Source organism: Malaya genurostris, chromosome 3, assembly GCF_030247185.1.
Source record: "Malaya genurostris strain Urasoe2022 chromosome 3, Malgen_1.1, whole genome shotgun sequence".
In the NCBI taxonomy this organism is placed as follows: domain Eukaryota; kingdom Metazoa; phylum Arthropoda; class Insecta; order Diptera; family Culicidae; genus Malaya; species Malaya genurostris.
The window spans coordinates 170,324,622-170,338,924 of record NC_080572.1 but is presented as its reverse complement, the minus strand read 5'-3'; the positions used below and the strand labels follow the sequence as shown (position 1 = coordinate 170,338,924).

Here is a 14,303-nt window from a genome sequence, read left to right as displayed (position 1 = left end):
ATTTTTAAAGTGGTATTTATATATATATACGATTCAATGTCTTTTAAATCCGGTAGAAGTACTATCGGAGATGAAGGCACAATATAAATAGACATATTTAGTGCGTTTCGTCCAAAATATACCTTCGTTTCGGTTTTTAGCGAATTGTTATTGATAGTATAATTATTTGTATATATTGTATTGCAATCTGCAATAAACATCTTCATTTGTTGATGTCTTTCATTCAGCCTACCTGGGTTCGATTCCCAACCCTGCACACAGGGTCAGAAGGTTTTTCTGGCCCGAAGTGGTGAATGACTTTGATGTAAAATCTGTCTAATCAAAAATTTAAAAAATAACTTCATTTGTTTCCATTTCTTAATTTTTAAGAAAATTACCTATTTGTATTTGTATGATATTTGAGATATTTCTACAATTTGTTGAATTTGATAGTGTTTCCAAAGTTTTGGGGTTATTCATACTTACTTTTCTTAGTTAGCGTTCTAATCCATATTCAACCCATGTCATTATTTTTTGCAGCCATGTTTTTGAATATTTCACATTTCTAAGATATAACAAAATGGTTTTGATTTGCTAATGGCAAGAGATTTTCGATAGACTCCAACTAATCATAAAATTTTGATTTTATCGGTTAACGATATGCTTTGGAAAAAAAATACTACTGTATTATCCCACCGTATAATATATCATACGTTCAAATGTTAACAACAATTTTTTATTGTTTAACATATATTTTTGACGATTTTGTTTTAGGCTTTGTTAAGACGTAAAGCCGTCTTGAGCTAGTTTTAATATGATCAGTATCTAACGGGGAAACAGATTGGAAAACCGACATGTGAACACAATGATGTAATGAAAACCGCGAAAATGTTACCACAGAGAAGGTTCGAGTCCCGTCTCTGCGGTAACATTTTCGCGGTTTCCATTACATCATTGTGTTCACATGTCGGTTTTCCAATCTGTTTCCCCGTTAGATACTGATCATATATATTTTTGGAATTTCACTTCTGAAATAATTAATTTGAATCTTTTGCAATGATTTGTCAAAAGATGGAACCATTACCTATGGTTTCGAACATAATATTCCCACAAATATGTTGCTTACTTTTCTTTGGTCATTTGTGTGAACTTTGCAAGGTTATAATACAAATAAAACGTTGACACTTGAGAACAATTTTAATATACAAAGAAAACAGAAGTGTAAACTATCAACTAGTGCTCTAGTGAAGCTGTTAGGTACTAAAATTCTTAAGTAAACATGTATTAAAATATGGGAAGTTTTGCGTATGATACGCTAGAACATAATGGGTTAATTTAGGTCTGTAAATAGTAGCTTAAAACCTCGTAGCATTAAGAAAATCGTTTTTTAATTCACCTATAGATGTAAGTAAGTTCTATTTTGGAGTTTTAGATCGTTATTTCCGTATTGATAGAGAAATTAAAACAGCTTTGTAGATTTCCAACAATTTAGGCATCGCCACTTTAAAGGCAGACTTGAAATTTTAAACAATCATCGTCCCAACTTCGGCGTCGAATAAAATTCAACAATAGCTCAGGAGATGGTTAACCCTTTTTTTTTTGAACCTATATTTGTCAATGTTGGTTTAGTCATTTTTGTGATATCAAAAAAAAACTTCAATTAAGATATGGAAACCTGGGACCGGTCTAACCGAAATCGGTTTGTTTGGCCATTAAACAAACTTAACCTCCAACTTGGAGCAGTTTTGAGCACAGTTTCGAAGATCTTTTACGTGTTTTACACCTTCACTGTATGTGATGGTTTGAAATTTCTGACATCACCCTGTAATTCCGGGACCGGAATACGAATCAAGAAATCAGATCCTTCCGATTTGAACGTAGTTTTTCATTTCGATAAGTGAATCAATCTATGAATCGCTAGAAAAACTGGTCAATTTTCTTAATTTTACTATGCAGAAACAGAAAATGGTAAGAAGTTAGTTTTGAAGTAGATGTAAGTTTGAGACAGAAAGTTTTTTACTCTTCTTATCTAGAAAGGCGATGCAATAACTATAAAATCCGATATTTATTTTCATTAATGTTGTTATTGGTATCATTGTTATAAGATTTCCCTGCTTTGGTTACGTTTCGTAGTACATTGGTTACGGTTGATGATTCATTTGATGAGGGCGTTTGGTTGTTCTTTGTTTCTGTTTCCGATGAACTGAATTCACTTGTGGCTGATGTTAAAGAATTGTCCTTGGGTCTAAATGTCTTTTTGTGAACGGTTTGCTGACAGTATTGAAACGTTGCTCGCTGGTGTTGATTTGTAAGCAGCGATCAATTTCCTTCGAAACCGAAAGCCACATAAGATGGAATTTGTTTCGCTAAAATCATACGTAAGACACGCGGTCAAAGACAGGCGACTCTTTTTGTTTTCTCTTTCATTTTTCTATTCCCTGTTGAAGTAACACAGCAACAAACAAAAAGAGTAGAGAGTACTAACATAAACATAATCGAGTTCATTATTCTTTGTAAACAGTCATCGGATTTGAAGTTTATTGGAGTAAATAAATATATTTCAATATTTATGCTGTTCGATTACTATTTAGTCACATCGCATAATCAATCAGTGACAGGAGAAATGTGGAAAACATCAATTGCATCGGCAGTCAATGAGCGTCCTGACGAGCGTCGAGAGAAGTTTAGGATTGACATACCGGCTCTCAGACATTCAGTACATAGTGAGCTAGCAGCTGCCCAGTGACATAAGCTATCCAATATTTATCGTTATTTATATTGCTAGTTTTTGATAGTGACAGATATCAGCTCTGAGTGGTATATGAAGTCGACTGTCTCGGATGAGATATGGAAGCGAGATGATGAGTATGTGTATTTGACAAAAAAGTAACTTGATTCTCGGAACTGATTTTCTCAAACTTAGATTCAAATGAATGGCCTTATGGTCCCATCCCAAGTAGCAATCCGCAACTAGTTCTGATACGACTAATCCAAACTATGTTGCAACAAGAACACGAACATGTTTTTTATGTTATATTGGTTAAAACAAGGTGACAGCAATATTTCTTCCCAACATGACTAGTTACGAAATAGTTATTTAGGTTTCCAATCACCACATCTTTTCGTCATATTGAATTAATTATAATTTATAAGCTATCGTTACTAAATCCAAACATATCTTTAATCACAACTATGCTCCTAGTTACTAGTTGAAAAAAAGTTTACTTGACTTCAATCGTAGCAACCCGTAACTAGTTCTGATTCCACTTAGCCCAACTATGTTGTAACAAGAGCGCGAACATGTTTTTTTACAATACACTGGTTGAAACAAGGTGACAGCAATGTTTCTTTATAACATAAACATTGAACAAACTATCATTTGTAAGTGTATGAAACATAAATAAAACCAGAAGTTTTATTTCAAAACTACAAATAGTTTTTCAAAACTACTTTTGGCCAAAATAATGAAAGCCGGAATAGTCATTTTTGTTCTATGAAGTATGACAAACACAAAGAAAACAATATTGGGATTGAACATCGATTGTGATAACATTATAATTCTCATGATACATAAATTGAAAAAAAAATAGAAATCACTTTACTTGAATTGATTTTGAGCAATCTGAACAAGGTTATTTCGTTGTTTATTTTTCATATCTTCATAAACAGATTTTTATTAAAGGCGCTCAAAAAACAGTTCATTTAAATTGAAATTCGCTCGACAGTTTTAAAATCGTTGTGAAATCTGTACCTCCTATCAAATTTGTGATTTCAAGTACTTTAATGCCTTTTTATTGTTGTTTTCTATCAACAATTCATTTTGCATTCTGCAATTATTCAATGTTTATAATGTCGATGGTGACTAAGTTTCAACTAGTTTACTTTGAAAACAAGTTATTTTCAAGTTATGGAAAGATAAGTTATTTCAGTATGGCATTACAACGTAACGACAACTTATTCTTAGCCAACTTAGCAACTAGTAGAGTTCCGCAAGTGGTTAGATGTTAGTTCCGCAAGTGGTTAGATGTTAGTTGCAATCACTCAAATTTCTGGTTGCAAACTAGTCATAAATAAGCTAGCGTCATAAATAAGCTAGCGTAAATAAGCTAGCGTTATTTTTACTAAGGATAGAATTCTATCCAATTTTATCCAGATATCGAAAAAAAAATTTCTCGATAAAATCGATTTTCTGGGACTTATTTTTTTCTCAAAATTTTTCTAGGTCTCGGAAGCCGATTATCGACGTTTCATGCAATTCGATTTCGGAAATCTCATGTACTCCTCCCTATGGTGCTTTTTTAGAATCGAAAATTTTCAAACCTTAACCACCAGGCAGCACCCCTTTACCATACCTGATTTAACTCAAATTTTGCGTGGGTACTTTTTTTGAGCACTACCGCTTTAAGAATTTAGAGGTGATCCCGTGTTTTGACGGTCACGTTACTAACACAATCGTATCTCCGGAACCAGAAGTCGCAGTCATTTGATCTTCGAACTTAATCAATGACCCAACAGTAGCATTCTAACGAGTTTGTTAAAATCGGTTCAGCCATCACTGAGAAAAGTGTGAGGTAAACAAATAACGCGTTTTTGTCGGTTGCGTCACTTATATCATCATATCTCCAGAACCGAAAGTTACAGCCATTTTATCTTTGAACTTGATCAATGGCCTAGCAATAGCTTTCAAACGGGCCTAGACTTGTTAAAACCGCTCCAGTCATCTCGGAGAAACTTGCGCCGTAAAAAAATAACGCGTTTTGTCGGTTTTGTCACTTGTATCATAGTATCTCCGGAACCAAAAGTCGCAGTCATTTAATCTTCAAACTTGATCATTGGCCCAATACTAGCTTTCAAACCAGAATAAGCTTGTTATGCACATACACACACATACATACACACTGGCTCCGTTCGATAGTCGGTTTTTGCAGCAATTCTAATATTTTTCTATAGAGAAACGCAAAAAGATACGTATCGATTGGTACAGTTCTAGATTTATATCGTGTGAAGTCGAGGGTTCGAAAAAATAAGCGCACCTAAAATTATGACTTAGTATGAGTAAATTCGATCGTCATCCAACTATAGCTGTCTTCTTAGCTTGGTATCTCGACCAGTGTCCAAAAATATTTATAGAACAATCGTATTCATGATGGCGCTTTACTGATCGAGCAGGAAAGTAAACATTGTGATTTTCGCAATTGCCGATAGGAAATGTTCAGGAACTCACCAAAACTTATCGCATCTAACAAGTTGTTCTTTTATTTTTGAGCTGATAGGGTCGTAGCGTGAATACAACAAACGAGATTTCCAATAGGGTATTCTTTCGTAGATTTGCTTTCGTATATGACAGCACTAGAATTAAATCTAAGCTTTGCCTTAGTGTCGACGGAAGTCTGAGAATAAAATGTCTTTGATTTTCCAATTCTCGGAATCAAAATATTTACTATTCGACTTCACTGTTTTTCATTCTTAGTTTGATCAAAACATCCTCTAAGAAATCTTTTTTCTTCTAATAGCTAGTTTCTATGGTTTCGTTAAATTTGTGATATATCAGAGTCAAGCAAAGAGAAAATACTTCTAACTGATGCTCCGACCAATAAGCGATGTTTCTGTTATTTGCTCTGACAACTAAAACTTTAAATAGCTTCGATTTGCAATTTCAATCCAAGACTACTTTTTCAGATTTCTGCTAACTGAAAAAGAGATATAAATGTTTCTAACGTATCCAAGCCACCAATTTAGCAAACCAACACGACGTTGGAGTTTTTACGCGATTACTTTTATTACTGTGTGTAACATGATCCAGTCTAACATATTTTCAAATCTTCTGATGTACACCTATTCCTTTAAATGTCTGTAAGAATATTGTTCAACTTGTCGATTCGTTAAAGTTATTTTATATCGAGAAACATTGGACAAAACACATTAATACATTTCGACATTTCGGTTCGAAAATTTCGTACATTGGCTTAAATATCTCACCGAACCGAACAGAGCTTTCAAGTGATCTGTAAAAACTTATAAAATTAATATGTTGATAATAATCGAAAAAAATGTTACTAAGTCTGTTATACATCAAATCGAGATGGAAAGCTCAATTTTTATTTTGCAACTGAGCAAAGCTGCATGGATCAGGGCAGTTTGTGTATAAAAGAATCTTGGTAAAAAAAAATCACCGATGCGAACTTTTACCTGATTCGAGTAAGGATTACCTAAAATCTACAAGTTTGTCAAGGTTGACAAAATTCCCTGAAATTTCCAGCTAACATTATTTTTGCTAGAAGCCTAATCAAACTCAGTTTTGATCACCTCTAATTTCATCTCTATAAACCTGATAGCAATTGGGATCGAAATTTAGTTAAGAGCAATTTTAAACGCAGAAGTCATAAATAATCATTCGAAAATTCATCATGATTTATACACGCTATCGTCACCCTACCTGACAAAAATTTGTCTGTCGCGTATTCAATTCATTCTCTGTTTTCATTTCGAAACAACTCTCCCGGTTAGCTAAAAATAAGAGCAAAATAAAACAGCGCAAATGGCCACAGCCGAACACGCGAAAAAACGCGGCGCGGTTGGTAGCGGAAGGATGACGGCAAGCAAAGATAAACACAAGCACGTGATTTTTGCTCACTCTGATGCGAACTAATGGAAGACGATAAAGATATCCCAAATCGCCGTACCAAAAAACCACACAGCGAACTGTGTTCCGGTTACCAGTAGTAGCTCGACTATATGAGGAAAATTTCCTACACGAGATGGCAGGAGCTCTGATGTGCTAGATCAGTATATTGTTGACGGTATTATTGTTCTAGCGCATATTGAAAATTTTTCAGTTCACTCAATACGATTTGAACTTTTATGGACAGTTGGGAACCCTAGATCTGTACACCTCTAGGCGGATGCTGGAACCTTCATAATCAACAAACATGCAAAATTTTGACTTTCGGCATGTATTACAGAATACACTATAAATCAATCTTTATATGATTGTATGCGTAGATGAGAATATGTGTGTGTGTAAAAATCATGTCATCTGAATCAACGTTGCCAGGTATACCGATTACTCAGTATTTATACCGATTTTACACCTCTATACCGCAATATAGATATGGTCTTCTAAATACTGATAAATAACAGTTCATACAGATAAATATCGATTTTCGGTTTTTGTTTGGGTAGGCATGACAAAAGGTGGTCGTGGGAGTTTGCTCACTTAAATTAATCCCGGGGACACTTTCCTGCTACTTATGTAGTAGAGATTCTGATACAGATATGGTAAAGATAGATGTTTGCGTCAGATATAGATTAAAAAAAAATACCTGGCAACGCTGATCAGAGTAGGTTAATCTAACAGGAAACAATCGCTGATTACCTGATAGCGGTAAATTGTGTGTGGGTGTGGACACATTTTACCAAGCCTATAAGAAGTTTACATAGTTAATAAAATTATGTTTCTCGTGTTTGGTAGAGTCGTTGATAGTATTTCTACACAACAGGCTCTAGACAAGCACGAACATGATTTTTCGTAAAAAAAATTCGAATGTTTCCCTATTTATTTCCTTTCAGCTTCATAATCTTCATAGATTATGAAGCTGAAAGGGAATAAATAGGGAAATAACTATTCTTTTTTCTTTTAACCCTTCGTTTGACTGATGGCTCCAGTCAGACTTTTTTCGTTTTTTACCATCAATTTTACATAATTATAATTTATCTACCGACTTGAGGTTTCAGGTAGCTTCCTAAAATTTTATTGGCTATCGATCTATGCAATTTGCAATATGGACAGTATCCTCGAAAAGGACGAAAAACGGTTGGTTTCGGACTAAATAATGGTATCTGGCTGGACCCCACTCATTTTGTATAGAAAGACATATGATATAATATATGTTCATGATTTTTTTTAAATATGCTTGTTGCATTTCTCCATTCTAACCTCCATTTAAGTTCACATTGTACATATACAAGTGTTCATTCATAAACATACAAACTTTATTCTTGCTTTTGCGTTCTTTCTATTCTATTACTAGTATTCTTTGCCAATTCACTGCTGAACATAGTGTGTAAACGAACACTTGAGCTGAGGAAATGATACGAAAACACACATACGTCTGAGTATTTATTTTGCGACTGTTCTGTAAGTATTGGCTGCTAGATTCATCATATCTGCGTCTCAGTTTACGAATGAAAGTAGAACGCATAGGACAGAAGTGCCAGTAGACATATTATTTACCCTCCTATTCATTTGATTGTTCACATTGCTACTTTTTCATATAAATTAATGAGTGATGAAGTCCAGTTTTCATACAATACACGGTCACGAACCATTATTTAACGTTACTTAATAACAAACATCGAACATAGCAAACAAATCACCGGTGGCGCTTGTCGTGAACAGCAATCTCTATTTACTAATGGAAGGAAGGAATGGAAAAATTTTGCTAGAAATATTATTATAATTACGTTCAGCATTTGATATATTAGCAACTGAAATTTCTTACTTCCAAAAATCACCAGAATAGAATTTTTAACACCTTTTAATTAAAAAAATTATTCTAATGAAATTATTCTACTAAACGCTCAAACGCAGAAATTTTTTTTTCGTTAATTCAATATACGTTTCTATAAAATAAAATTTAAAAAAAAACGCACAAAAACATTATTGTTTTTTTATTCCCATTTTCCGTGTAATATCTTCACTTTTACAAGATTTCAGAAAATCATATGCCATGGCAACTAAAAAATGTAAGAAACGAAATATACCTGGTTTGTATAGAAATGAACCTGGAAACAGTTCGAATTTACACCGAAATGCGTAAAAATACACGTAAATTAATAGCGACCCATCAGTCAGACCGAAGGTATGAAAATATCTGTCAGACGGAGGATTAAATGACAGTTCAGTAGAATTTTTCCATATCACGTTTTTGGTATATGGCTGTAGGAAGCATTTCTCTTAAAATCTGGAGTATTTGGCTCGAATATATTTTATTTATATTTTGTTTATTATTTGTCTAGAGAACACAGTAGGATTGTCGCAATACAACTTTTTTTTTAAATGACGCTATTAATCGATAAAATTTTTACCTTCAAATAGCTAAAGCTTTCGTGATCAGTTATGTAGAAGTTTTCGGTAGAATTGCACTAAACAACAATCTATGATGATGACAATAATGACTTATTCATCATTCAATGTTGACGTATCCACGTGCTTCACTATTTCGAACCACATGCTCAATTAAGTACGGGCGCCAAATTATCAGCGTACATGTTTCCTATGTCATTTACCGGTATGTAAAATGTGCGCAATGTCGTCTAGTCAAATCATAGAATCAATCTGATTTTTCTGAAGAAGACACAAAAACAGATTACACTTGTAAATTGATGTTTTTCAAGTACCTATAGATGAGAAGCATATATTTTGAAATTATTGTAAGTGGTGCCATATTAGATATTACGACTAAGTGTATCGCTAGCATGGAGGAAAATACTCAAATTGATGTTATCTACACTGATCTAAAAGTAGCATTTAACAAAATTGTCCACAAAATACTTATTTGTAAATTATATCGTCTAGGCTTCTCTGCGCAGCTCGTGTCCTGGATAAGCTCTAATCCGACTTGTAGTGTAGTTGGATAACTGCACATCATCTAAATTTACGAACAATTCAGGAGTTCTCCAAGGCAGTAGTTTAGGACCATTACTTTTCGTATTGTTTTTCGACGATGTCTCATTGACTTTGCGAAATGATTGTAAATTGATCTTTGCAGACGATTTATAATTGTACCTTGTAGTCCGTATCGTAGAGGATTGCCAGCGGCTAAAATATCTACTAGAATTGTTCATTGATTGGGGTCATACAAACAAACTTATCATTGAAATTGGGAAATTGTCAAGTGATTATGAATCGCCGTGCTTTGAATCCTGGCAAGTTTAATTACAGAATTGATGGCTCTGTTCTGACTAGAGTTAACCAGGTGTGCGAATTAGGAATATTGTTGGATGAAAAATTGACCTTTGATTCTAATCGATCACTGGTCATTTCAAAAGCATCACGTCAATTGGGATTTATTTTGAAAATCGCGAAGGATTTAAAAGCTCCTCATTGCTTGAAGGCATTGTATTGCTCACTCGTTAGACCTATACTTTAGAACGCTTCATTAATTTGCTTATCGCATCAACTCTCGTGGTGCATGCGAATTGAACGTGTTCAAAAACGGTTTGTTCGTTTAACATTAAGGAACTTACCGTGGAGAGAACCTTCGAATCTGCCACCATATCCGGATAGATGTAAACTAATTTGGATCGAATCGCTGCAACGTCGCCGTAAAATACAACAGGCAGTAGTTACTGTAAAACTTATCAACTGAAATAGATGCACACGAATTGCGATCCCAAATTAATATTTGAACATAAAACAGAACCCTGCTGAATGCCACTCTACTTCAGCAAAGATTTCATAGAACTAGTTTTGGATATAATGAACCGATAGCCGCTGCCATTTGATCATCCATTGCTGTGGAAGATCTTTTTGAGTTTAGAGAACCATCCAGTCGCTACGCTTACAAAGTCAAAAGTTTGCTGTGTTTTGATATTTTTCTAGTCTTTACAAAATAAAATTTGTTTTTAATTAAATTATATGTACACTGAAGTCTTTTTTTATGCGAGTTTACGTACCGCATAACTCTGAAAACTCGCATAAAAAAGTCGCGTAAAAAAAACCGCATAAAAAATATCTCAGTGTATTTTGTTTTTAATAATGTTATGTGACTATTAGTTTTAAGATGTATTATGATAATTATTTTGTGTTATTCTTCTAAAAGATGGTGGTTTTGGCGCTCGTTTGAGAATGACATGTTCAGCTCAAAGGGGTTTTTCTCCACCCATATCTATGTACATTTCGTATCTGATGATTATTACAATAATAAATAAAAAAATAAATAAATGAACCTATTTTGAAAAAAATGCTGAGATCGAATCAAAAACAATTGCCGGTTGATTTCTTTTGACGGAGCATGAAGGACAATACTTCTCACTGTGCGAGGAAAATACTTATATCATTCTTCCTCACCGATCGGGAATAATCATGACCATGTTCTTCTGGAACCGACTTTTACGTAAATCGTTTGATTATTCTGATTTTGTGAGTACTCGAAATAGTTTCCATCCAAAGATAATTTGTGAACGGTAAAAACGGTAAACGGTCCGCTGGGAGAGAAATAAAAGGAACAAGTATGGAATGCACAGTAACAAGTGTAGAAGGTACAGGAACAGGTGAAGAAGGTGTTGAAAATACAAGAAAAAAAATAAAGAATATACGGGAACAAGCACACAACGTACAGTAACAAGTGCTGAAAATACAGGAACAGGTGCAGATGCAGAAAGTATAGCAATAAGTACAGAAGCAAGTGCACAAAATAGAAGAACAAGTACAGAGAAAAAGTTTAAAAATTAATGGCAAATTCCATCGAGACAACAATTTTGACTGGCAAATTCAAAGGTAAAAACCTGTTTTAATCCACCTAGTGGTGTAATGATGCCTTTCTCATGTATAATATTGTTGTATTCTATTCAAAAATTTTTTCTTCGATTTTTGAAAGAAACCAAGAGATTGTTTGTGCATTAATTAGTACAACATACAGAATAAAACAGTGCATTGATTGCGTAGGTCATCCTTAAGAAAACGAAGTGGGTTCACTATTATATGCACTTCCAACACCGGAACCCGAGAACCGGTATAATCAAAGTCGGTTCGTACGGCCACCAACTAACATGACACACAAACTCTACTAGTACGCACTCTGAATTACGATTTGAATGTTTGTTGCATCCGAAAATATTTTAATTGAGGATGTACAATATTGAACACACTTTACCCTATAATTCCGGAACCGGAAGTCGGATACGGATGAAATTCAGGAATTCCGTATGGGACCGGAAGACCTTTCATTTGAATCTAAGTTTGTGGAAATCGGTCAAACCATCGCTGAGAAAAGTGAGTGAGAACCATTTTGGTATATATGACCACTATTTCCGGTACTTGCGGAACCGGATACCGGGAACCAGGATAGCCGGAATCGGTTTATTTAGTTGCCTACTGATAATGGCTATCGATTTGTGTTGTTTTGAGACCAGTTTAGAAATTTTTTTACGTTTTTTGTTTCACCGGTTTAAGTGACGGTGTACAATATTGAACACACTTTACCCTATAACTCCGGAACCGGAAGTCGGATCCGGATGAAATTCAGGAATTCCGTATGGGACCGGAAGACCTTTCATTTGAATCTAAGTTTGTGGAAATCGGTCAAACCATCGCTGAGAAAAGTGAGTGAGATCCATTTTGGTATATATGACCACTATTTCCGGTACTTCCGGAACCGGATACCGGGAACCAGGATAGCCGGAATCGGTTTGATTAGTTGCCTACTGATAATGGCTATCGATTTGTGTTGTTTTGAGACCAGTTTAGAAATTTTTTTACGTTTTTTGTTTCACCGGTTTAAGTGACGGTGTACAATATTGAACACACTTTACCCTATAACTCCGGAACCGGAAGTCTGATCCGGATGAAATTCAGGAATTCCGTATGGGACCGGAAGACCTTTCATTTGAATCTAAGTTTGTGGAAATCGGTCAAACCATCGCTGAGAAAAGTGAGTGAGATCCATTTTGGTATATATGACCACTATTTCCGGTACTTGCGGAACCGGATACCTGGAACCAGGATAGCCGGAATCGGTTTGATCAATTGCCTACTGATAATGGCTATCGATTTGTGTTGTTTTGAGACCAGTTTAGAAATTTTTTTACGTTTTTTGTTTCACCGGTTTAAGTGACGGTGTACAATATTGAACACACTTTACCCTATAACTCCGGAACCGGAAGTCGGATCCGGATGAAATTCAGGAATTCCGTATGGGACCGGAAGACCTTTCATTTGAATCTAAGTTTGTCAAAATCGGTTCAGCCATCTCCGAGAAAACCTAGTGAGATTGTTTGACACATACACACACACACACATACATACATACATACACACACACACACACACACACACACACACACACACACACACACACACACACACACACACACACACACACACACACACACACACACACACACACACACACACACACACACACACACACACACACACACACACACACACACACACACACACACACACACACACACACACACACACACACACACACACACACACACACACACACACACACACACACACACACACACACACACACACACACACACACACACACACACACACACACACACACACACACACACACACACACACACACACACACACACACACACACACACACACACACACACACACACACACACACACACACACACACACACACACACACACACACACACACACACACACACACACACACACACACACACACACACACACACACACACACACACACACAGACATTGCTCAGCTCGATGAACTAAGTCGAATGGTATATGACACTTGGCCCTCCGGGCCAATTTTCACTAGTCGGTTTTTCAAGTGATTGCATAACCTTTCTTGATGAGAAAGGCAAAACCTGTTTCAATCCACCTAGTGATGTAATGATGCCTTTCTCATATCAATCATACTATCATATAGGTACAATACTGTGGTATTCTTCAAAATAATTCTTAAAAGAATCATCGAAATCGGTATGTTTGAACGTCTGCTGATAAAAACTATCAATTGAAGAAGAGTTGAGGTCGATTTAGAAAACTTGTTACGTTTTTTTTCAGTAATGGTATAACATTTTTAACACACTTTACCCTATACTTCCGGATCCGGAAGTCGAATCCGGATGAAATTCAGTAATTACGCATGAGACCACAGGACCTTTTATTTGAACCTGAGTTTGAGGAAATCGATGGCGCTATGAGAAAAGTTAGAACACATATTTCTGTATAAAATGTTCAAAACGACGTATGTAACAATTAGAGATTCTCTTTGTTTACTTCCTCTTTTGATTATTACGGCACTCTTAGCTATCCTTCTCGCCAATCACTTACCGATAATAATAACAAAAGTTATTGTCTTCAAACCTGCTCTGGAGAAATTACAGGAAAAAAGCAGGAATGTTTCGCAATAATCGAAAGAGAAAGTAAACAAAGAGAATCATTGTTACACACTTAAATTGGATTACCGACCTCAGCTGTTCAAATCTCGGTAGGTGATTTATGAAAAATTCACGTTTTATCACTGCGGTACCTTGAGGTACTGCTGTCAACAAATGTTCATTTGTGCTGATATATCAGTAGAATGGAAATATTCGGTAGTT

General features: G+C 35.3%; 1 protein-coding gene across 8 annotated transcripts in view; it reads right to left on the bottom strand.

Annotated features, from left to right (window-relative positions):
* LOC131435052 (folliculin-interacting protein 2) overlaps positions 1-14,303 on the bottom strand; it is a 33,073-nt gene that overhangs the window by 15,539 nt on the left and 3,231 nt on the right. The gene's annotated exons all lie outside the window — the stretch shown is intronic.